The sequence below is a fragment of the Monodelphis domestica genome, chromosome 4 (genome assembly GCF_027887165.1).
Source record: "Monodelphis domestica isolate mMonDom1 chromosome 4, mMonDom1.pri, whole genome shotgun sequence".
In the NCBI taxonomy this organism is placed as follows: domain Eukaryota; kingdom Metazoa; phylum Chordata; class Mammalia; order Didelphimorphia; family Didelphidae; genus Monodelphis; species Monodelphis domestica.
In genome coordinates this window covers 429,834,554-429,860,844 of record NC_077230.1, presented here as the reverse complement: position 1 = coordinate 429,860,844, position 26,291 = coordinate 429,834,554, and the positions used below count along the sequence as shown (strand labels likewise).

Here is a 26,291-nt window from a genome sequence, read left to right as displayed (position 1 = left end):
CTGTTGCAGAAAGATGCCAAAAACCTACACTTCATCAAGAAGATCAAGAATGAACTTTGGATGTGATTGATTGGACTGAACTTTTGATTGAACATTTATTGTAACATTTATGCCAAAAGGGACTGCCCCTAATTTGGCTTTCTGTCAATGCGCCTAGCAAACATTGGTTTTGCTCCCTTTTCTTTTCTATTTCCTCTCTCACTATTCTAATTTCTCTTAGAAATTGAATATTGTGTATATCTTTAGTTAGAAGTGAATTTAGAACTACAAAATGATTATGTTAAATGATCAATGGGGAGACTAGTCTCCCAATGATCATCAGGGGGGATTGTAAACCTCAAAATTCCTTAGACTTATAAATGTTGGAAATTTCACCATTGGGATATTTCATACTTGGAAAATTTCTTACTGATAGTCTATTGGAATGGGAATCCCATTGGCATGGGAGGTTCCTTCTCTTCCCTTCTTAAGATTACTTTAGGACAGAAACCTTTTGCTGAACAATGGAAAGGACTTTGACCTATGTTTAAGCATAGAACAGGAATTTCTTTGAGTCTTGATTGATTTTAGAATTGATACAATGGAGATACTCCACCCTATTCAGTCCTAATAGGATTGAGGAAGGGCTGCAGCCTAGATCAAAATTTAATTATTCCAATCTCTACCATACTCAAGTTAACAGGATTTAGAAAGGGCTGTAGCAAAGGAGTAAAGATTTAATCATTTGAAAATATGACCTTCAACAGACATGTGCAAAAGCCAGAAACCTCTGGGTGGTCCTGGGTTAAGCTAGAGCCTCCATTGGCACAGGGAAATTGATGAACAGGGATTGGTAGATGGGAGAACTGGGAGGAGGAACTTGGATGGTTTCCTTAAAGATAGGAGGGTCTGGAGAGGGGAGGAGTTGAGAGGAGTCTTGGTCGGTGTGGTTCCTGTGGGCTCTGAGAAAGCTTGCTCTGAAGGAAGCTGAAGGTGGGGGCCTCTGAGACTGTTTCTCCATTTTGGACACGTGAGTAATAGGGACTGGTCTCCTTTCTTTGCTCCAGCTATCTAAGGGCTTGGGCCTTTTGGCCCAGCCTAAACAGAAGGGGTATTTAAGCCCTATTCCCTTCTCTCCCCTTTCTCTCTCTCTCTCTATCTCTAATTCCTTTCTTACTCCTATTGTAATTAAACTCCAAAAAAGGCTGACGGCTGACTTGAGTTTTTCATTTAGGAATTACATAGCTGATTCCTTGGTGACCTTAAATTAATATATATCAGTCTTTTAAAGTGATTCCCTTGTAACAAATGGTAGAATAATAATGACTCAAAGACAGAAGGAGAAACACATGGGGAGTAATGCAAACTCCAAGGAAGTAGTAGGAACAAGAGGACAGCTGGAGAGTATCAATGCCTTGTTACTCTTATAAGCAGTGGAGTCTGAACAACAATGGGAAGCTTCGGGGATGACTGCTGTGCTAGAAAAGTGAGGGAAGTAACCACTCCTTGCTGCAAAGGCACTGGGGTGACAGGGTCACTAAGAAAGTTGGGAGTCAACTGCTTGGTGCCTACTATCTCAATAGGAGGCACTGGGGTCATTAGGAAAGAGATACAGAGAAGCAAGAGTGGTGAGAGGAGAGGAGGGTAAGGGAGAGAGGAGAGAGAGGCAGCAAAGGCCAAAGGGGCTGGTGAGAGAGCTGGTTAGAGAGAGCAAGAGAGGAGTCAGAAAGGGTAAGAGAGGGGTCAGTAAGAGAGGAGTTTGAGACAGGCATCAAAGGCCGAAGGGAGGAGTCCACGCTTGTCCCCTGGTATTTATTGAGGGTCTTCGGAACATATACATATCATGACATGGGTTTTTCCATTGGTCCAATTGACTATGACAAGATCAAAGAGGTGGAGTTTCATCCATTCCACGCTTTTGTAAATGAAGTCCAAGTTGGCAATGCCCTGATTCGAACAGCACTATGTTAATGACCTTGCTCAGAGCAGAGGCAGTGTGGCTATCTCCATGCCCAGTCCAAGAATTTGCCCATCCTTTGCTAGTGCCTAGGACTGTCCCTTTAACATCAAGAGCTCTGACCATGTGTCTGGTAGTACAATGTCAATCATACTTCCCAAATACTAATACTCCTGGTATGTTACAATTCTATCATTATCTCTTAGGCCAAGGAACAATCAGGTAGCTTTAATTTTTCTCTTTGATATTTTCTGATATTTTGAGATGAAATTTTTGCCATATCTATACATCCCTTCATTTTCTTTTTAATAAAAATGGTGCTCTTCATTAATATTCCCATCGCATCTTTTATCTGCTTATTCCGTAGACTGTATATAATGGGGTTCATAAAGGGTGGTATAACAGTATAAAATACAGAAAGAATAATGTCCTTAAGAGACGCAGAATCTGAAGGTGGTTAGGCATGTACATAAGCACCTGAAATAAGAAATAAAGAAACCACAGTGATGTGGGGGATGCAGGTCGAGAAGGCTTTTTTCTGGTCTTCTTTCACTGGAAACTTGAGCACAGTGGAAAATGTACGAACATAAGATGCAATGATGAAGGCGTAACAGCCAGCACCAACCACCAGTACAGAAAGAAATAGGGATAACTTATTGCTAAAAGTGTCTGAGCAAGAGATCCTTAGGAGAGAGGGGATGTCACAGAAGAACTGATGGACCACATTGGAATGACAGAAAGACAAGCGAAATGTGTAACCTGTGTGGAAACCTGCGTACATGAGGCCAGTCAACAAACACATTAAGGTCATCTGCAGGCAGACTCGGGGACTCATGATCGCTGAGTAGTGGAGAGGCTGGCAGATGGCCACATAACGGTCACGAGCCATGACGGTGAGCAAAGTTACTTCTACATATGCCATTAAAATTACAAGGAATACCTGAGCTGCACAGCCTGTAACTGAAATAGTCCTGTTGTTCACCAGAGAGTTAAAAGATGCCTGGGGAACAGTTATTGAGATGTAGCAGGCATCCACCATGGACAGATTCCTCAGGAAAAAGTACATGGGGGTGTGGAGTCTCCTGTCAAAGGTGGTGATGATGACAATGAGGAGATTCCCCATCAGGCCTGCAGAGTAGATGAGAAACAGAAGGAAAGAATACAAGATCTGGAGCTCTCGGATGTCAGAAAACCCCATGAGCAGAAACTCAGTCTCACTGGTGAAATTGGACATTTTCAGGCTTGTTCATCGAGGAAGTAACCTAGGTAGGACAAGGAGCAATCAGTCAGTCCTTTCAGCACTTATTAAGGACATGCTATGTGCAAAGGCTATTTTATTTCTTTGAGATTTTGACAGTCAGCATGATCTGTGCTATGTTTTCATTATTTGCCCTTGAACAAGTTAAATGACTTCTCAAGGAAAATCTCTAAGATTTATAAAAGTGAGGCAGAACTCTACTGAGTAAGGAAGTTTCTATTCTTGAGAATTCTATATAAGCAAAGTAATCTTATTGAGGAACTTATATTGGTTTACTTTTTTTTCTTATATTGTATTGATTACTTATAACAGTTGCAGATAATTTGTCTTGGGTCAGGAGCCAACAATGAAAATAATTATTTTTATTAATTTTTTAATCTTTCATGAGTTGTCTTTGCATCTCCCTATATTCCTTTCCTGAACATTTCATCTTTTTTTTTTTGTATAGGAAAGGGAAGTATAGGAGAAAAATTCAGAAAGTTACTAAGACTTAATTTCAAATATACTTTTGCTGGTAGTAGAGAGCCAAATAAATCTTTTCCTCCTCCCACTATCCCCTATACATGCTCCCAATCATTGGTAGAAAAAATTAGATGTAAATGTTTGTCATATATTCAATAGGATTTTCCTCAACCCAGTGGCATCAGGATGATGAATCCTGCTGCCCCAGCCTGATATTCTCTCTGCTCCTCTGAATACTCTCACTTCATCTATTTTGAATGATAGCTGCTCATCAGCTCTTCTAATCTCATCAGCTCAATGGTCTTCCATTAATAGCCATAATGAAATCATCATGAGTGGATGTCATGCTCAGCTGCACCCTTGACTGGGGAGATACTGACCTGGAATCCCATTCCCTGATCTCAAATGGGCATCAAAGCCTCTTTCAAGTTTAAACAACCAGGCTTTTCAGACAGTCTTAGCTGATGCTTTTTAGTCACTAATTCTCCAGTAAGGGAATCAAGTTAGTTTTGACAAAGGAGCGATGGTTGAACACATCTAGTTTTAGATACAAAATTATATTTAGATATAGATATCATTTAAAAAAATTACAATTCTAATTTTTGTCCCATTGTCTTCCTCTTCTGCCATCCACTGAGGTGACAGAAACTAAATCCATTATTTTCTGTATAGTCATGCAAGAGATAATAGCATAGTAGTTAGAAGAGATATAAATAGAGAACGAGACAGAGAAAGAAAGAAAAAGAAAAGAAATTATATCATCAATACTTACTGTATTTTAATTTGGACACAGCTACAGGGCACCATGCTGTTAACTTATCTAATTTGAGTTTCTCAGATATTCTATTATTGAATTCCTCTGGCATGGCAAAGAATTCAAGAATTTCTCTAGCTGAGGCTGCATGAGCAGACCATTATCAAAATTACATTGTTCTGTGGACCTCATAATTTTATTCTGCTTGTTTGGGAAGTAATCCTCCCACTCTCAACCATCCCTATTATATTTTTAGCTTTCGTTAAATAGCTTGTTTCATGTGGGAACCCCAATGGACAAACTTCACCTTTGGAGAAACTCCCTGAGTTGCCTTTGGGACAGTTTCCTTGATGTCCAGGACAATTCAGAGAGCCAGAGATGATAGCCCTGAGGTAATTGTTTCTGGGTTGGGAAGGACATGTTGCCAAATTAAGTCCTTTTAGAAGAACTGCGTTTGGAATTCTAGAGACATTAATTATTGCATATATGTATAAATATATTTTATGACTGAGGAATTTATTCTTTCTCTAATTTCTTACAAAGAATAGATGCTTACTTAACCCATTATTTAAAAGCTTCCAAATGAGAAATTCAAAGTTCTTGGGCAGTTGTTTGACTCATTAGCTCTGCTGGCACGAATACACAATGACTCATGGAGGAGAGAGAACTTGTGAAATGTTTGCAAGTGTATTTTAGTTTTATGCATCATATCTTTGCCTTCTCAGGAAAAAAATTACTCAAGAAATGTACCAATAAAGTAATGACATCTAACAGATTATATTACATTTCAAACCCACAGTCCTCATTGTACTAACTATTAAGAAGAAAATGTTATGTCCTAGAGTATTTGGTTTGTGTAGTCATTTAGGCTTATTTTGGTTTAAATCCATCACTTGATCTTAAAGCAAAATAATATTTTCTTACATTAACATACAGGTTATTCAGTTACCTTTCTTAATTTTTATTATGAAGAAAGTGTTTCTATGAGTATTTTACATCCATGATACCATCATTTCTGTGATTTATCTCCTTGTTGTATGTATTGAGAATTTTAGATTTCCTCCACCCTGCCTAGTCTTTAGAATTTTAGCAACCAAGAATTTATAACCCCCACTTAAGGATTCAGTGTGGGGGAGGATGGTCTGTGACCTGTGTCTGCTAGCAAGTGACAAATCAGAAACAGCTACCTAACCCCCTGAGCTGCCCTAAGCCAAATTTAAGCCACTATTGGTACTTGTGGGACACAGGAAGTGATGTAAAGGACTGAGTTTATATTTCACATCACTTCCTGTGAGATGGACTTTGGTGGATTTTTGTGGTAGTTCTTGACTTGGAGGGCTGGAGAGTGGTTTCTGAGACTGCTTCCCTTGGGCAACCACGTGATGAGGGTTTAAGGCTCACTTCCCTTTCCCTTGACCTTTCTAAAGGCACCAGCCTCCAGGGAGGCTCCTCATCTTTGTGGAAGCCTTGTGGCTGGAAGCTGAGCTAGATTTAATCTTCTGGAATGTCCCCTTGGCTGAAGCCTCTGAACTCTCCCTGCCTAAACCAGGCTGGGGCAGTTCTTCCATTTTTCTCTTTCTTCCTCATTCTTAATTTCTTCCTTCTGTTTTAAATAAACCACCATAAAATTCTATTCTGACTTGAGTATTTCTTTTTAATTTAGAATTTAAATCCCTGGCTACCATTAAATAATTTATTCAGTCCAACCATAAGTTTTACTCTAAACAGTACCTATTAAGAATCTAGCAATGTTACATACACATAATATAACTATTTTTCCTGGAAATTATAAATTTATTTAGAAAAAGTTTGGTTAGATTAGCATCACTAAGTAGGATTTATTTTTAAAGACACAGACTTTCCAGTGTTAACTGTTATCTTCTAAAAAGCATAACAATTTGTAGCTTATTAATTATCCATATGGTATATGTGATTCTGGGAATTTCTTTTTAACTCTCAGTAACCAAGGAAGCTCTTTTAATAGTACAAATTGTAAGGAAGAGGCTAGCCAGGATCAGTAGAAGGAATTTCCTAAAATCAGCATTCTCTCAACCAACAAATTAAAGGTCCAATATGTTACCATCCTTATCACAGAAAACTGTCATATTTTATGATGTGGTATCATACTTGGTATTATTTTCCACATACCTATTGATAGGTGACATGAGATCTTTGGGAGTCCATTCATAAATATCTTCCTGGGAATCAGCTTTCTTTCTCTCTTCTTGAAATATCTGCAGTGGGGAAAAAATCACATTTAAATCTCTCTGCTCATGGAAGAATCACAGTTTCAGCTTCATACAGTTCAGACCAAGTCAAAGCTCAGTCCAAACTGCCTTTTCAGGCATCCAGTGTTTTTTATCTGCCAATTCAAGAACTGTTGCTTAGGTGTTCCACATTCCAAATCTTGGACATAGCAATTCCAATCTGCATGAGGACTTACAAAACTTTCAAAATCCTTGCAACCACTTAACTTATTTATCTTCTAAAATCTATCACTACATTCCCCCATTTTGATCATGTGTCTGAAATGGTTTATGAAAAAAAAATTCTGACTTATTGATCAAAATTAAATATTAAATGCCCACCTTATTCCTAAACTCTAATTGCTATGAAAGTAACATTATCTTATTCCTATCTGTGCCATTACTCTCTAAGATAAACTTTCCTAGGGATAGGTAAAAAATTCAAACACCAATACAAACATTAGAAATACAGAAAGTTCAGCAAACATTTGCAAAAATACAATAAAATCCAAAATGCAAAACACAAAATGCAGTTTTACAAAAAGCAGATACAAAGAATACAATTATTCATCCTAATTCGAATACAAAAACCAAAATTATCTATGGATTAAATCATTCAAAAAATTCTTATAAACTTTATAGAAAAAATTATGACAGCAGAACCCAATTCAGCTTACGCTTTTACAAAAAAAATTCTACCTAACAACAGTATTATGCAAAAAACCTGATGCAAAGTGCATCTTAAAAATACTATTGAAACAAATTAATAACAAACTTTTCCTATGCTAAGCTTTCTAATACAGGAAACAAAAAAGCTATCTAACTGCTAACTAAAAAACAAACTATTCTTCTAAGAAGTTTAACCTTCTACAACACTTTAACTATTCACACCTAAAATACAGATTTGTACATTAGGTGTGTACATTCCTACACATGCATTTACCCAGTCAGTAGCCAGGACTACAGAAAGTTTGCCACACTATGAAAGATAGAAAAGGGACTAGATATATAGGAGTAAATGGGAACTAGGATGGAGTCAGAATAATTGATGTTCTGTACTTGATATATAATGTGTATTACAAGGAAGACCTGCATTTAGTGCATGTTAAACACCAGCAACATTGAGTCTCACACATGATCAACTCCTTGAGCTCTTTGTGCAGAATGTCATCAATACACATTGGATTAGTTTGGTCTCTTTGACCTTGTGCTCGATTGGCACTATGCAAGTAGCTTTGTGCTTCTTTGGCACTGTGCAATGGCCCTTTTTGTATTCCCTTCTCCTGGAATCAGACAGAATCATTAACCAAATTCCCATAACTTTTTCAAATAATCAGTGGCATAATTTTTATAGTCTAAACTTTTTGGGTATGCATTGATATTAGAGCAAATGTATTTTACACTTATTTTACTGCAAAATAAAAAAAAACAATTAAAGAAACATCTCAAAACTGTTGATGTGTTTCAAATACGAAAAGAAGACAAAAAATAACTACAATACTATATTGTACATGCAAGGAAAAACAATAATAAAAAAGTTTTAAAAATCAAAAATATATATCTTACAAATATTAACATGCTGTGCCAGTTAAGAAAAGGCAAAATACAAAGGTTTCTCACCAAAAAATTACATTCATTTCTTTTTCAAACTTGTCCATGATCATTGTGTGAGTGCAAATAATTTTCATTATCAAGTAACAATTTTTTTTAAAAAGAAGAGCTGTACGACAGGTAATACACACTCAAAAAGTATCAAAATCCTCAAAGTTCACAATACCTCAGTTAATGACAATAGCAAACAAATTCACTATCATTAGGATTCACATGAGTCTGCTGTATGACATTTAAAGCTAATGGATACTTGTCACAAGTATTTAGGTGTAGCAATGTTTCAACCTTGGCTGAGATCTTTTTTTTAATATATTTCAACCATCATTAAAAATGTGGGAGAAGAATCTAGGAAAAAAAAAAAACCTCTGTACTGTTGATGTTGGGTCTAAAAAAACATCACCATGAATCTAGATCATTCTGGTGGAAGAATAGAGTAAGCTGAAGGGTTAAAAGTGAGAGATGCTCCCTCTTGGGAGTCATCCATGAGTACCACACCCTAGAAACAACTTCCCATCCCCTCTGGTATGAGACTGTTATGTACAAGCCTTTTACATTTTTACAAAGTGGAGATGAGTATATAATTCAGCTTCACTTAAGCTACTAAAATGGACCCTTTAGCTCTTATTACAAATAATTCAGAGATAGGCAAGATGATCAGTCAGAGCTATTGAAAAAATATCTAAAAATCATGTCCAAAGGCATCTCAATTTGAGATATTTAGCGCATTAAATTTTCCAAAGGTTATTAAAGAGGTTGACAAAGTCAATCCATCATCTATGTGACAATTAACAAATGAAAAATGGAAGAAAAAGCTGTTTATGGGCTTTTACAGTTATATATTTTGTTCAATAGTCACAAGGGGAAAGTAACAGTATATATCTAATAGTTAAAAACAGTATATTTAATGATTCAGTGTAACAGAATAGTATTGATCAGATTAACATATGAACTTAAAATTAACCAAATCAAATTGTAAACAAAATAATCAGCAAAATACAATAAAATATAGAGACTTTCATAAAACAATGGAATCTGAAAAGGCTTAAATTTTTCACCACTAGTCTCTTTAAAGTTCCTTCTCTATCTATTCAGATTCTTTTTCTGAAAGCTCTGGGATCTCCTATACTAAGGGAGAATATTTCACTGAGCATAGTGTGAAGAAAACCCAAAGTGGCAAAAGGTTGTAGGGACACAAATTTATTTCCTGAATCTCAGGCAAGATAATTGAAACAACCAGTATACCCAGGAATAGTAGAAAGAAAGAAAAATCCCAAAACTGGAAGCTATTTGAAATAGGCAAGGTACTGTTCTTTCATAGAGTGAGCCATGCTTGTAATTTCACTTCCTGTTTTGAAGAGTAACATCCTTCTTCCCCCTGAGATAAAATGCTAGGGGGCAGCTTGCTTCCTCTGCCACAAGGACAAGGAGTTAGGAGGTTAATTGTTGCCTGAGAAAAACACATCTTGGTTTTTACCAGCTGCCTTGTATAAACCTTGAAAAATTCTTAGACTTGTGAATGTTGGAAATTTCACCATTGGAAAGTTTCATACTTGGAAAAAATTTCCTACTGATAGTAAGAACTCTATTGGAATGTGAACCCCCTTGGCATGGGAGGATCCTTCTCCTCCCTACTTGGGACTGCTTTAGGACAGAAACCTTTTGCTGAACAATGGAAAGGGCTTTGACCTATGCTTAAGCATAGAACAGGAAGTTCTTTGAGTCATGATTGATTTTAGAATTGATACAATAGAGATACTTGGAATGACAGAACCAGGTCTTGAAACTACAATCTCCACCCTACTCAGGGTAACAGGATTTAGGAAGGGCTGCAGCAAAGATCAAGATTTAATTATTTGAGAATATGACCTTCAACAGACATGTGCAAAGGGGCAGACCTCTGGGCGGTCCTGAGTTAAGCTAGAGCTGCCATTGGCACAGCGAAGACATGGACAGTGATTGGTAGATGTGAGAACTGAGGGGAGGGAATTTAGATGGTTTCCTTAAAGATAGCAGGGTCTGAGGACTGGAGGTTCGAGAGTTTTTTTTTTTTTTCTGAGAGGTGGTGCTCTGAGAAGTTTTGCTCTGAAGGAGGCTGGAGGTGGAGGCCCCTGAGACTGTTTCTCCATTTTGGTCACGTGAGTGATAGGGACTGATCTCTTTTCTTTGCCTCAGCTATCTAAGGGCTTGGGCCTTTTGGCCCAGCCTAAACAGAGGGGGTATTTAAGCCCTATTCCCTTCTCTCCCCTTTCTCTCTCTCTCTCCCCCTCCCTCTCTCTCTCACTCTCTTGCTCTCTCTCTCTAATACCTTTCTTCCTCCTTTTTGTAATTAAAAACTCCATAAAAGGTTGACTGCTGACTTGAGTTTTCATTTAGGAATTACATAGCTGAATTCCTTGGCGACCTTAAATTAATATATATCAGTCTTTTAAAGTGATTTCCTTGTCACACTTGAGAGTGACTCCAAGTTTGTTATCAGGAGCAGGTTCATGAGCAGGAGCAGGCAGTATCAGAAAACAGAAGCAGGATCAGCAGTAGCTCTGAACAGAGACAGCAGCAAGGAGTGCTGGAACATGGGTTCAATCAGATGGGTGAGAGAAGCATCTTTTTATCTCTTCTCCCCCAACTGTCCCGGGCTAAGTCCCTCAAACTAAAGCAGCCTGGCCAGTAGGGCAAGCAACTGGAAAAAAGTGGAAAAAACCAACAACAACAAACAGCAGCAGGAGTAGGGCAGCAGCTCTGACAGAGAGTTTGGAGTTCTCTTGGAGTTCTCGTGGAGGGGGGAGCTTTGGCAGGAGAAACATGGCTTAAAAAATTAATCTAGGCTATTTTTAAAAAAATTGAGAAGTTCTTTTCCAACTAGTGGTTGCCCTCAATGCAAAAATTAAAATTATTGTGCATTAAAAATATTATATTTTAGGAAAGTTATAAATGACCATTAGAAACAAAGGAATAAAAGGGATACAAAAAAAAGCATATGCCCATGGATAATTAGCCTGTTCAAACTTGCAATGCAATGCCAAGTCAAAGAGCTTGAGGCCCAGAACACCCACTTAATTTATTCCCTGTTTGAAGGAAGTAATGACAGGAAATCAGTGGGCTCCCAGGAAATGTAGTTCTTTTTTAGGGTAATAGATTTTCAGTTATACAGCTGAAGAACAAAATATCATTGTAAAATCCCATGAACTTCTTGCCCAAACACTTGTCATTAGTTCCATTGAAGATCACATGTTGCCTTAAAAGCTTTTTCTGCCTTTTTACCTTTGTTAGTTGTAACTTACATGATGATGGATGGACTTCATCAAAACTGGTTATAATTGTATACAACCTTTGGAGAATTTAATGAGTTAAGAATTTAAATTGTAATTTTAATGGCTCTTCAGAAATGATTTTTAGATAACTAATGGTTTCTGAATGGATGGTTATATATATATATATATATATAAATATATAAAAATATATATGCCTATGTATGTGCATATATATGTATATATATATACATATATATATTAAAAGGAATATTGAATTAAAAGGTAGAGAAACAAAAAGAAATTCCTACCAAAAATTCATAAAAAAGCAAGAAGCCAGAAAGACCTCCTGCATGCATATTCTTCAGTTTAATTTAATTCCACCAGAACAATCTAGATTTCTTTGTGATGTTCTAGAATCCAAATAGGTTTTGCTCAACAGTACAGAGGTTTGTGTTTTTTTTTCCCTAGGCCCTTCTGCCAAATTTTGAAAAAAAATGACAGTAGTAGACTTTTTTAAAGATATCTTTGTCAAGGTTGAAAGATTTGTCACATATATTTAAAAATGTGACAAATATCCATCAGTTCATAGGTTTTTTTAAAATGTCACACAGCAACTCATGTGAAATATGATAATGGGTTTGTTTTCTATTGTAATTAATTAGGCTATTGTTAATCTTGGGGATTTTGGTACTTTTTGAATGCGCATTATCTACTGTATTCCTGTATTGCATTTTTAATATTAAAATCACTTACACTCATATAGTGGTTCATGATCAAGTTAAAAAGGAAATGGATCTTATTTTTGGGTGAGAAACTTTTGTATTCTACCTCTCCTTGGATGACATAGTGTGTCACTGATTGTAAGCTATATATTTTTTATTTTTATTTTTTATTTTTTACATTATTTTATTTGGTCATTTCCAAACATTATTCATTGGAAACAAAGATCATTTTCTTTTCCTCCCCCCGCCCCCACCTCTCTCATAACATGTCAGTTCAATCAGGAGATTCTTTTATCAGCCTTAATGCCAGCAGTCTGCACTCCAAGTGTGTCTCTTTCAAGTCCCTGTGTCCCTCTTTACTCCAAGTCTCTCCTCACTACAAGTGACTCTCTTCACTCCAGGTGTCTGAGTCTCTGCGTGTATCTTTTCCCACTTCTAAAGTCCTTTTTCTCTTGTGTCACTTCCTTTAAATTTTTACATCTACCAATCACTGAGGACACTACATTCCAGGACTGCCCACTCTTTCACACGTGGGCCACAGACCTCCCATTCAATTTATGAAATGGTTGTTCACAACGTTTTGTGGTTAAAATTCAAAATGACTAGATCTCCATACTCAACTTTAAGTACTATGCTTTACACTTTGGGGATTAAAATCTAAAAATAGACTGGGGATTACAATTCAATCTTCACAATCAAGGAAGAGCTAAGTACCTTCATTGTTACAATCAGGGGAGAGTCAAATACAATCTTCACATATAGCAAAGGGGTCTGCCCCCGAATTGTTTTTTTTTTGTCAACCTGGCAATTGTTGATTGTGTTCTTTTTTCTTTTTATCCACAAAGTATTATAATTTATTAATTAGTTATTTTTCCATGATCCTTTTGGGGATACTGGTCTCCCAATAGGATCATTGATGGAATCTCCCAATAGGATTATGAGGGGAACTATAGTTGGAAATTATTGAACCCCTAAAACTATATTACCCAAAATTCCTTTCTGTATTACCCAGAATGATTTTCCCTTTGTACACATTTGTGTGGTCACATATTTGTTTATAAGTTCTGTAGCTCCTCCCTCTTCCTCTCTTCTTTTGTGTGCAGGCTTGATGCTTTAGGTAGATTTTACTCTAGTTGCTATTAATGAACTTTATGAAATATAATACTTTAGTGATGGTATATTCATTTTAAAACCCACAACTCTGATTAAAGTGTTGGCAGATAGAACAAGCAGAAAGTGTTTTGTTAGCTATTATAGTAATGCATAGTGCAATCCAAAATATTTTAATATTATCTATTAAGACTTGAATTCCACAATATCTCTTAGCATGTATTGCTTGGCATATATGAGAGTAGAAAGGCCTTAATAGGATAGGTTTTCCCTCAGAAGACACCCAAATACCATTCTGCTATTTGACTCCAAAGTTTTGCTTCCAGTTTTGAATTGCCAGATTATTGTAAGCTTTTTCTAAGGCAATGGAATCTATGACGGAAAAATTCAAAATGCAAACTGGAGCAAATATTACCTGGGGTAAACAGCAGATGGATTCTGATGAAAATACTGCCTTAAATGTGGAGGATTGACTTCTCTCTCAGTCTCTTGCGCTTCCTTTCACTAACGATACTAACAATACACTTAACTCACTTCCTTTAACTGACTTATCTATCCTTGCTATCTTTCCCCCGTCTGTTGCTGCAGAAACAGACAGAAATATTCCATGTCAACCCCTGCCTCCACCCATGCTTAATGTAGTATTATGATCACTTTAAATTTATAGAAATATTTCTATAGAAATGTTTCTCCTACAAATCTTAGAGATGATTCGAATAGTGCAGACTCAAATTTAATTCAGGCTATGGCCATTGAAATACTGACTTCTAGAGAAATTCAAAGCAGAGTCATTCACTACGTTAATCAAGCTTCTAGCTAAAGATACGGCGCTAGATAAGACTAAAACTGACAAGTCCTACGGCCAAACCATTCTTTTCAACTAAATATAAGTTTATTGCAAGAAATTTCTTTACCTAAAAATTGCTTATTTCAAAAGTTGTGCAAGAAACAAGCCAAAAATCATAAAGGAAGAAACTCATGTGCCATAACCCTGTGTTATCTATCAAACGTTACCTGGCACAGGTAAATTGGGAAAGCTTAATAAGCGATGCTTAAACTTAGAGCAAACCTTTCATCACATTGGGCTAGCAGCTTAAGGTGAAAGAATGCTTTGAGGAGATAATCCCTCACAAAAGGACTATAAGATCATATCAAAGCATGAAAACTATTTCTCAAGAACCTAAAGGAAGAGCAATTTATAAAGGAGAGCACGTGTGTGCCTTACCTAGAAAGCAAACAGACATTTTGCAAAATCAAAAGACTTTTTTATCAGCAAACCTCTCTACAATTTTAGCATATCTAAAAGGAACAAGCTTTTTGAAGCACGGCCAGAGAATGCAGGAGGACTGTTGTTTAAATGTAAAGGTATAGACCTGATATGTCTTTCAAACAGATCTTTGCTAAGATCAATACTATTCTGTTACACTGAATCATTAAATATACTGTTTTTAACTATTAGATATATACTGTTACTTTCCCCTTGTGACTATTGAACAAAATATATAACTGTAAAAGCCCATAAACAGCTTTTTCTTCCATTTTTCATTTGTTAATTGTCACATAGATGATGGATTGACTTTGTCAACCTCTTTAATAACCTTTGGAAAATTTAATGCGCTAAATATCTCAAATTGAGATGCCTTTGGACATGATTTTTAGATATTTTTTCAATAGCTCTGACTGATCATCTTGCCTATCTCTGAATTATTTGTAATAAGAGCTAAAGGGTCCATTTTAGTAGCTTAAGTGAAGCTGAATTATATACTCATCATTTTGTTTACAATTTGATTTGGTTAATTTTAAGTTCATATATTAATCTGAATCACTGTTACACAGTGATTGCTAAGAAATGGTATTACTATGAAGCAAGATTTAAAAATGAAACTGTCTTAATTTGGATTGGACATGGCAGAATTATATAGGAAGTTCTAATTGTATTTCTTAAAAGGCAAAGCTAGAAAGTTAAACATCTTTGTCTGACTTTTGTCATATGCTACAGAATATTAAGACAAGATATTTTATCTGTAATAATATTTTAAAATGAATTCTAGTATAACTGTAGGTTATAGTGTAGAGTAGTAGTCTCTCGGTAACCGAGGATGACTATTGTCTTTGTGTGTTTTTGTGCACAAAGACACTTGTGCATGAAGATTTAAGTGGGAAAGTCGATGCACAGAGACAGTCCTACTCTCTCGGCATTGGAAGTCTGGGTCCAGTGGTACGAAGGTTATACCTGGAGACTTCCTCAGCTGCATTGGGTGTCCGTTTGTGCTCCCACATGCCCTGAGCACTCCACAGTGCCTTGCTGCATCGCCATCTCAGCCCTTGAATCTTCTTGTTGGTTTCTTCCACCTGTTCTGCTGAAACAGTCATCACATGCTGGGTGAGCAAAGCCCTCGTGCACCAGGGGACCACGATGACCCGATGGCTACCCTCACAAGGTTTAGCCAGCCTGTCGAAGCCATTGCCTGGGGTGTGGCTGCTGCCGCATGCTAGCAGCTACTGGGAGCCACAAGGGAGAGCTGGGTGTCAGGGGAGGGTCAGAGGCTGGAGAGCTGCCCTAGGAGGGCACGACAAGCCCTCCATACCAGAGATATTATTCCTCCCTGAGCACCCCAGACACCCCACTGTAGGTTAAATACCAAGGTATAAACACTATTTTTTCCAGGCTTTTAGAGGTAAATCCACATGGACTCTTGCGACCATGTGACCAAAACTATTTGGATCTGGCAGTTTGATAAATTGATCCTGCCACATGGAGGGCGATACTCCTACACGTCAGGTTACAAGTTTTTATGACGAGTATTGAATATTATCAAAAGGCTGCACAGAACAAATTCTTACAAAAAGAAAAATGGCCTACAGAGAGGCAAATACTTAAGATCACAACACAAACGGGTCAAATCAAATGTGATTTCTAGTGAGATGTTTTTATGATTCCTGGTTCAAAAGGCAAATGGCCTGGAGGACACTGCTTTTAGCAGGCACAGATCACTTGCACTCTGTGACGCATCAGAGTGCCAAGTCCAGTATTCCTCCATATTTTCTGTACACAAGTGAAATTAGCTACCAGTGCAAAATCTTGTGAATGTTATCATGTCACTCGTGCACCTCAAACAGGTGTCTGAACTGGACATTGTGGACTGAGGGAGGCATTACAACATGCTCCTGTGGTAAACAATTCGAAAGCTGACATGTGATGGGAGATAATCAGTCTCCTGATGTATGGGATTAAGCTCAAAATGATGAGGTATGCAAAATTATTAGAGATCTGTTAGGTAATGGTGCATATTTAAGTATTCCAAAACCCTTTTGGAACAACAGTGCCTGTAACAGCAGTACATGGCCTGAAATAGGTAAACCGTGGCTTAAATGCAAGCAATTACCAAAAGGACTCAAAGGAATTGATAAGCCCCAAAGTGCAAACACGAGAAGGATTTATTTTCAGCCACTTTCTAATGTAATAAGACCCAATAAGGCTTTCATTTGGGGTCCAGATTTTCTGTTCATCTTCTCAGATACCAGAAGTCCATGAAGGAAAACTGAAAGCATCCAGCTGAAAGAAAGTCTGCCCAGAAAGGACAAGGCAGATGTGTCTGGCACCCTCCACAACGTGGCACAGAGGCCAGACAACAGAAAAAGCAGCACATGGGCTGCAGAGACAATAACAATGCTTCCTATGCAGATCTAATGCAATATCCACACAAATGAACTGCTATGTAAGACAATCTACCTAGAGAAAACTATCATTCATTTGCTTACAAATATTCTATTGTGCTAGTGTATGGGTGTTTGTTGTAAGATCTAGGTTGATCATGTACCTGAACACTTCAAATGGTATTTGTACAATGTGTAACTTGCAATTATTTTATTGGAATTGTTCCATGTTACCCAAATATGTTCTAATATCAAACGATAGAATTCGAAAGGTTCTGACAGTACATGGAATACTGTCCAACTGAAGCACTAATTGTGGCTATCGTCCAAAATGTATGTATGATAATTACCTCATATGGTTCACTTTATATTTGCAAAAAGAATAAGTCTTCATTAGAATCAATCTTATTCAATAGTCTATGTTATTGGAAATGGCATTGAAGCTTTTAAAAAGAAAAAAGGGGTGGACATGGTATTACTAACCATCCATCTCTCCTACACCCCAGATGGAATATGAGCTGATATTATTAAATCAGAATTCCCATGTAATGATAAACGTTGCATTGTATGATATACAGGGATTGAGCTGAAAATGACCAGGACATTAAGACTGTCGGGGACCCAACAGGATGATAACTGTGAGTCGAGGTTTTGTTTGTATGTTTACAGAGAGTGAAAACACCTGGTCACCCACCAAGCACATAATGCCATGTGGCAGGGGAGCAGGAAGAGAAGCAGACGAGGAACATCAATGATGCTAGCTGATTGCATAACAGGCACGTTGGAAGAAACCATCACTGGTGACTATAACCATACCAAAGAATGACATGATACTGTTTTTAGTGACATTGACTATTATTCCACTGATGGACACTTGTCATGCTGACATCTATTGGTCCTTTATACATGTACTCTAAAAATAGACTCTAACTCTGGACTTCACTCCCCAGAAGTCCTTGCTCCACTTCCCCAGAATGTTTTGAATTTTCACGTGGACCGAGATTGAGAAGGTATTTAATCTGATTGCAAAGGCTTTTGTGGTCTCTTTTTGGACTTCTGTTTTGGAGCAGACATGGCTCTTTTCATAATGTAGGTGAAGTCTTGTCTAGGGATCTCTGTACTAGGCAAGGGTTTCTTTCTTTCTTTCTTTCTTTCTTTCTTTCTTTCTTTCTTTCTTTCTTTCTTTCTTTCTTTCTTTCTTTCTTTCTTTCTTTCTTTCTTTCTTTCTTTCTTTCTTTCTTTCTTTCTTTCTTTCTTTCTTTCTTTCTTTCTTTCTTTCTTTCTTTCTTTCTTTCTTTCTTTCTTTCTTTCTTTCTTTCTTCCTTCCTTCCTTCCTTCCTTCCTTCCTTCCTTCCTTCCTTCCTACCTTCCTTCCTTCCTTCCTTCTTTTATTTGGTTATTTCCAAACATTATTCATTATAAACAAAAATCATTTTCTTTTCCTACCCCCCCCACCTCTCCCATAGCCGATGCATGATTCCACTGGGTATCATATGTGTTCTTGACTCCAACCCATTTCCCTGTTGTTGGTATTTGCTCTAGAGTGTTCATTTAGAGTCTCTCCTCAGTCATATCTCCTTCCCTCCTGTAGTCAAGCAGTTGCTTTTCGTTGGTGTTTTTACTTGCACAGTTTATCCTCTGCTTGTGGATAGTGTTTTTTAGATCCCTGCAGATTGTTCAGGGACATTGCATTGTCCCTAATGGAGAAGTCCATTACCTTCGATTGTACCACAGTGTATCAGTCTCTGTGTATAATGTTTTCCTGGTTCTGCTCCTTTCACTCTGCATCAGTTCCTGGAGGTTGTTCCAGTCTCCACGGAATTCCTCTACTTTATTATTCCTTTGAGCACAATAGTATTCCATCACCAACATATACCACAATGTGTTCAGCCATTCCCCAATTGAAGGGCATCCCCTCATTTTCCAATTTTTGACCACCACAAATAGTGCAGCTATGAATATTCTTGTACAAGTCTTTTTCCTTGTTATCTCTTTGGGGTACAAACCCAGCAGTGCAATGGCTGGATCAAAGGGCAGACAGTCTTTTAGCAACCTTTGGGTATAGTTCCAAATTGCCCTCCAGAATGGTTGGATCCATTCACAACTCCACCAGCAATGAATTAGTGTCTCTACTTTGCCACATCCCCTTCAGCTTTCATTACTTTCCATAGCTGTCATGTTAGCCAATCTGCTAGGTGTGAGGTGATACCTCAGAGTTGCTTTGATTTGCATCTCTCTGATTATAAGTGATTTAGAACACTTTTTCATGTGCTTATTAATAGTTTTGATTTCTTTGGCTGAGAACTGCCTGTTCATGTCCCTTGCCCATTTATCAATTGGAGAATGGCTTGATTTTATGTACAATTGTTTTAGCTCTTTGTAAATTTGAGTAATTAAACCTTTGTCAGAGGTTTTTATGAAGATTGTTTCCCAATTTGTTGCTTCCCTTCTGATTTTAGTTACATTGGTTTTGTTTGTACAAAAGCTTTTTTAGTTTGATGTATTCCAAATTATTTATTTTACATTTTGTGACTCTTCCTAAGTCTTGCTTCGTTTTAAAGTCTTTCCCTTCCTAAAGGTCTTACATGTATACTATTCTGTGTTCACATAATTTGCTTATAGTTTCTTTATAGTCAGGTCGTTCACCCATTCTGAGTTTATCTTGGTGTAGGGTGTGAGATGTTGATCCAAACCTAATCTCTCCCATACTGTCTCCCAATTTTCCCAGCAGTTTTTATGAAAAAGTGAGTTTTGGTCTCCAAAACTGGGATCTTTGGGTTTATCATAGACTGTCCTGCTGAAGTCATTTACCCCAAGTCTATTCCACTGATCCTCCTTTCTGGCTCTTAGCCAGTACCAAATTGTTTTGCTGACCATTGCTTTATAGTATAGATTGAGATCTGGGACTGCAAGTCCTCATTCCTTTGCATTTTTTTCTCATGATTTCCTTGTATATCCTTGCTTTTTTGTTCTTCCAAATGAACTTTGTTATGGTTTTTTCTAATTCCGTAAAGAAGTTTTTTGGTAGTTCAATTGGTATGGCACTAAATAAGTAAATTCGTTTGGGTAGGATGGTCATTTTTATTATGTTAGCTCATCCCACCCATGAACAATCAATGTTTTTCCAATTGTTTAGATTTAGTTTTAATTGTGTGGAGAATGTTTTGTAGTTTTGTTCATATAGTTCCTGTGTTTGTCTCGGCAGATAGATTCCTAAGAATTTTATATTGTCTAGGGTGATTTTAAATGGAATTTCTCTTTCTAATTCTTGCTGGTGAACTGGGTTGGAGATATGTAGAAATGCTGATGTCTTATGCGGGTTTATTTTGTATCCTGCAACTTTGCTAAAGTTGTTGATTATTTTGACTAGGTTTTTTGTTGATTCTCTAGGATTCTTTAAGTAGACCATCATATCATCCACAAAGAGTGACAGCTTGGTCTCCTCATTGCCAAATTTAATACCGTCAATTTCTTTTCCTTCTCTAATTGCTACTGCTAGTGTTTCTAGTACAGTGTTAAATAATAGGGGTGATAATGGGCATCCTTTTTTCACTCCTGATGTTATTGGGAAGGCTTCTAGATTATCCCCATTGCAGATGATATTTGCTGATGGTTTCAGATATATACTATTTATTATTTTTAGGAAAGGCCCTTCTATTCTAAAGTGTTTTCAATAGGAATAGGTGTTGTATTTTATCAAAGGCTTTTTCTGCATCGATTGAGATAATCATGTAATTTTTGTCAGTTTGCTTGTTAATATGGTCAATTATGCGGATGGTTTTCCTGATGTTGAACCATCCTTGCATTCCTCATAAGAATCCTACCTGGTCATAGTGAATAACCCTTGTGATGACTTGCTGGAGTGTTTTTGCTAGTATCCTATTTCATTAGGGAGATTGGTGTATCATTTTCTTTCTCTGTTTTTGACCTGCCTGGCTTTGGCATCAGTACCATATTTGTGCCGTAAAATGAATTCGGTATAACTCCTTTTTTGCTTATTCTGTCAAATAGTTTGTATAATATTGGGATTTGTTGTTCTTTGAATGTTTGATCGAATTCATTTGTGAATCCATCTGGACCTGGGGATTTTTTCTTAGGGAGTTCTTTAATGGCTTGTTCAATTTCTTTTTCTGAAATGGTGTTAAGGTAATTTATTTCTTCCTATTTTAGTCTAGGCAATTTATATTTTTCTAAGTATTCATCCACTTCACCTAGATTGCCATATATATTGCCATATAATTGGCATAGTAGTTTTTAATGATTGCCTTAATTTCCTCTTCATTAGAGGAGAGGTCTCCCTTTTCATCTTGGATATTGTCAATTTCGTTTTTTCTTTCCTTTTTTAAATTAGACTGACTAGTAAGTTGTCTATTTTACTTGTTTTTTCAAAGTAACAGCTTCTAGTCTTATTTATTAAGTCGATAGTTCTTTGACTTTCAATTTGATTAATTTCTCCTTTGATTTTTAGGATCTCTAATTTAGTCTTCATCTGAGGATTTTTAATTTGTTCACTTTCTAGTTTTTAATTTGCATGCCCAATTCATTGACCTCTGCCCTTCTTAATTTATTAATATATGAACTCAAGGATATAAATTTGCCCCTGAGTACTGCTTTGGCTTCATGTCATAGGTTTTCAAAGGATGCCTCATCGTTGTCATTTTCTTCAATGAAGTTACTAATTGTTTCTATGATTTGTTCTTTTACTAACAGGTTTTGGAGAATCATATTGCTTAATTTCCAATTAATTTTTGGTTTACCTCTCCATATACCCATAGTAAATATTATTTTAATTGCATTGTGATCTGAGAAAGTTGCATTTATTATTTCTGCTATTTTGCACTTGTTTGCAATGTTTTTATGACCTAATACATGGTCAATTTGTGTGAATGTACCATGTGCTGCTGAAAAGAAGGTATATTCCTTTTTGTCCCTATTTATTTTTCTCCACATGTCTACTAACTCTAATTTTTCTAAACTTCCATTCACTTCTCTTACCTCTTTCTTATTTATTTTATGATTTGATTTATCTAGTTCAGATAGAGGAAGATTCAGGTCTCCCACTAGTATAGTTTTTCTATCTATTTCATCCTTGAGCTCCTCTAGTTTTTGCTTCAGAAATTTGGATGCTATGCCATTTGGTGCATAGATGTTGAGTAAAGATATTCCCTCATTGTTTATACTGCCTTTTATCACGATGTAATTGCCTTCCCTATTTCTTTAAACTAGATTTATTTTTACTTTGGCTTTGTCAGATATCATGATTGCACCTCCTGCCTTCTTCTTATCAGTTGATGCCCAATAGATTTGACTCCATCCTCTTACTTTCACCCTATGCGTATCTATCTTCCTCATGTGTGTTTCTTGTAAACAGCATATGATAGGGTTTTGGATTCTAATCTATTCTGCTATTCGCTTGTGTTTTATGAGTGAGTTCATTCCATTCACATTCAGGGTTATGATTGCTAGGTGTGTATTTCTCAGCATTTTGAGTTCTACTCCTGGTCCTACCTTTACTTCTTTCACTATTTCCTTCTATACCAATGTTTGTTTATAATCAGTCCCCCTATTTCCCACCCTTATTTTACTTCCCTTTGTGCCCCTTTCCCATCTTATTCCCCCCTCTTATTTTCCCTGTAGTCTTTCTAAAATTGCTCCCCCACCCTCTCCCTCCCTTGTACTGTTTCCCTCCCCACCAGTCTGTTTTTTACCCTTCTACTCCTCTATAGGGCTCAAATCTATTCTCTGCCCCAATGGATTGGATTGTTCTTCTCTCTTTGGGTCAGTTTCAAAGCACATAAGAGTTGAGTATTTCCTATCTCCAACCTCTTTACCCTTCCAGTGTATTTATGTTCTCCCCCCTTCTGCTGTGAGCTTGTTTGTGACATATAAATTTACACCCATCTGTTTCTTTCCCCATTTCTTTTAGTATTAACCTCTTTTTTAGCTCTCGTTGTATACACACACACACACACATGTATATGCATTTTGTATGCATGTATCTATATACCTATTTATGTCTTGTCCTTTCATCCTATACAGTTTGTCACTGTTCCCTCTAAGTGTAATTCTTCTAGCTGCCCAGGTGATAGCAACAGATTTTAAGAGTTACCAATGACCTCTTTTCCTATAGGGATACATATGATTTTAACTTATTGAGTCTCTCAAAAAAGTTTTTTTTTGTTCTTGTTTTGTTTTGTTTTGTTTTCCTTTTCCCCCTCTTTTAAAATTACCTTTTGATGATTTTCTTGAATTCTGTGCTGGGACATCAAATTTTCTGTTCAGGTCTGGTTTTTTCTTTTTGAATGCTTGGAGTTCTTCTATTGTGTTGAATGACAACACTTCCCCAGTAAGAATATAGTCAGTTTTGCTGGGTAGTTGATTCTTGGTTGTGGACCAAGTTCCCTTGCTTTCTGGAATATCATATTCCATGCCTTTCTTTCCTTCAATGTGGATGCAGCCAGATCCTGTGTTATTCTCACTGTGGTTCCATGGTATCTGACTTCTTCTTGGCAGTTTGTAATATGTTTTCTTTGGTCTGATCATTTTTGAATTTGGCTATAACATTCCTGGTGTTATCAGTTGGGGATTAAATACAGGAGGTGATCTGTGGATTCTTTCAATCTCCAGTTTTCCCTCTTGTTCTAGGATATTGGGGCAGTTTTCCTGAATAATTTCCTGTAGTATTATGTCCAGGCTTTTTCTTTTGTCATGGTAGACCAATGATTCTTAAAGTGTCTCTTCTTGAACGATTTTCTAATTCATCTGTTTTGTGAATGAGATGCTTCATATTTTGCTCAATTTTTTCATTCTTTTTGTTTTGTTTTATAGTGTCCTGCTGCCTTGTGAGGTCACTTAATTCCAGTGGTTGTATTCTCGTTTTTAAAGACTGGATTTCATCCCTGGCTTTTTGGTCATCCTTTTCCTTCTGGTCTGATTTTCTTTGAAGGTCATCATTCATCCTCTTTACCTCATCTTTCATCTCCTTTGTCTCATCTTTCATCTTCTTTGCTTCATCTTTCTCTCCTTTGCCTCATTTTCCAGCTGGTTGATTTTGGCTTTCAAGACACTATTTTCTCATTTTATTTCAAGTGCTGCTGTTTCCAGATGACTTATCTTAATTTTTAAGTTCTTTTCCCAATTGTCTTCAGCCTCTCTTAATTGTGTTTTGAGTTCTTCCACAGCCTGTATCCAATTCGCTGGGATTTCTGGTTTATTGTTTGCTGATCTCTGCCCCTCTGTTCCATTTGCTGAATAGAAGCTCTCTATTGCAGTTTCTTTCTTCTTTTTCTCTTGTTTGTTCATATTCACCCCTTCGTTACTCCCCATATTTATCTGTGCTTTCTCCTCTCATTTTTTATTTTTGTTTTAGGGGCTTCTGTCAGTCTCCCCTCTTGGAGCTTTAACAGTAGATCTCTCTGTGGAGTGTTGTTGTATTGTAGTAGGGAGGGTTGTTGGGGGTTTGAGCTTCCCTGTCCTCTGGAGGCTTTTGATTGGATTAAAGTCCAACAGTCATTGAGGATGGGTGTGGAGCCTGGGCATCCCTGAGTTCTGGAGACTTTTGATGGGATTAAGTTCAGCTTAGTTGGGTTGGGTATGCTCTGAGTCCAAAACCTCCTGGAAGCCTAGAGCAAATATGTAGGATCTCCCCAGCTCTGGCCAGGCTGCCAAGTCTATGCTCCCTCTCTAGCTCCTTCCCCGCTGTCTGTGTTGGACTCTCTGAACTTGGAACAGCCCTTCCCACAAGATACACCCTCCAGACCAGCACCTTTGCACACCCAGAAGTTCCTGCTGCCTCTGGAGTGTCAGTGGTCTAGTTGGCAGGAGGGATGGGTCCTGGGACCTTCCTTCTGTATTCCCCTTAAACCTGAGTGTTCTCAGATTCTGGCTTTTCGGGTGGCGTACCTTTTGAATTAAGTCCAGCAGGAGGATTCTTTGTCTCTGTCTTGTTGTTGAGTTTGATTTTCAGTCCCCTAGGAGTTTTCAGTTTGTGATTGGTAAGGAAGGGTATTCAGAGGTTTGAACTTCTGCTCCTTCTAATTCTGCTCCTTGACCACTGTGTGTGCTTCAAAGTGTCTCCTCTTACCTTCCACCTCCAGTTCCAAGGGTTGACTGGGCTCTGTTGTTGGCTCTCTCACTGAGTAAGTACAGCTTTAGTTCCCAGCATTTCTATCTCCTTCTCTTTGGAGAGTCATACCGATGTCGGTACCCTTGTTAATAGTAGCATTTCTTACAATACAAGTAGCTGCTTTACAATGTACACACCATAAATTCCCTCATGACATGTATATAACATAGACATCCAAAATGAAAAGTATACATTAGTGTCTAAACAATCGTAGCAATTTTGATTTTGATCCCATGATAAAGTCTTTGTAGTGTGGGATCCACCTGATGTCATAGATATATACGAGTGGTGTTTATTCCATACAAGTTATCATGCTTGATGTTGGTTTTGTAAAGATTAAAATTTAGGGAGACTGAGGCAGGTAGAAATTAGTTGCTCTCTGCAAGGAATATTATATTTTTAGAGGTTTATTAAAGGTTAAGGATTAAAGAAAATACAGAATAAGAAAAATGTGCCTCCTCAGCCAAAGAAATCAAAACTATTAATAAGCACATGAAAAAGTGTTCTACATCACTTATAATCAGAGAGATGCAAATCAAAAGAACTCTGAGGTATCACCTCACACCTAGCAGATTGGCTAACATGACAGCTATGGAAAGTAATGAATGCTGGAGGGGATGTGGCAAAGTAGGGACACTAATTCATTGCTGGTGGAGTTGTGAATGGATCCAACCATTCTGGAGGGCAATTTGGAACTATGCCCAAAGGTTGCTAAAAGACTGTCTGCCCTTTGATCCAGCTATTGCACTACTGGGTTTGTACCCCAAAGAGATAATAAGGAAAAAGACTTGTACAAGAATATTCATAGCTGCACTACTTGTGGTCAAAAAATTGGAAAATGAGGGGATGCCCTTCAATTGGGAAATGGCTGAACACATTGTGATATATGTTGGTGATGGAATACTATTGTGCTCAAAGGAATAATAAAGTAGAGGAATTCCGTGGAGACTGGAACAACCTCCAGGAACTGATGCAGAGTGAAAGGAGCAGAACCAGGAAAACATTATACACAGAGACTGATACACTGTGGTACAATTGAAGGAAATGGACTTCTCCATTAGGGACAATGCAATGTCCCTGAACAATCTGCAGGGATCTAAAAAACACTATCCACAAGAAGAGGATAAACTGTGCAAGTAAAAACACCAACGAAAAGCAACTG

General features: G+C 37.3%; 1 pseudogene; it reads right to left on the bottom strand.

The window, feature by feature from the left end:
* Positions 1-1,772: 1,772 nt before the first annotated feature.
* Positions 1,773-7,129, bottom strand: LOC130453565 (olfactory receptor 14C36-like; annotated as a pseudogene).
* Positions 7,130-26,291: the final 19,162 nt, after the last annotated feature.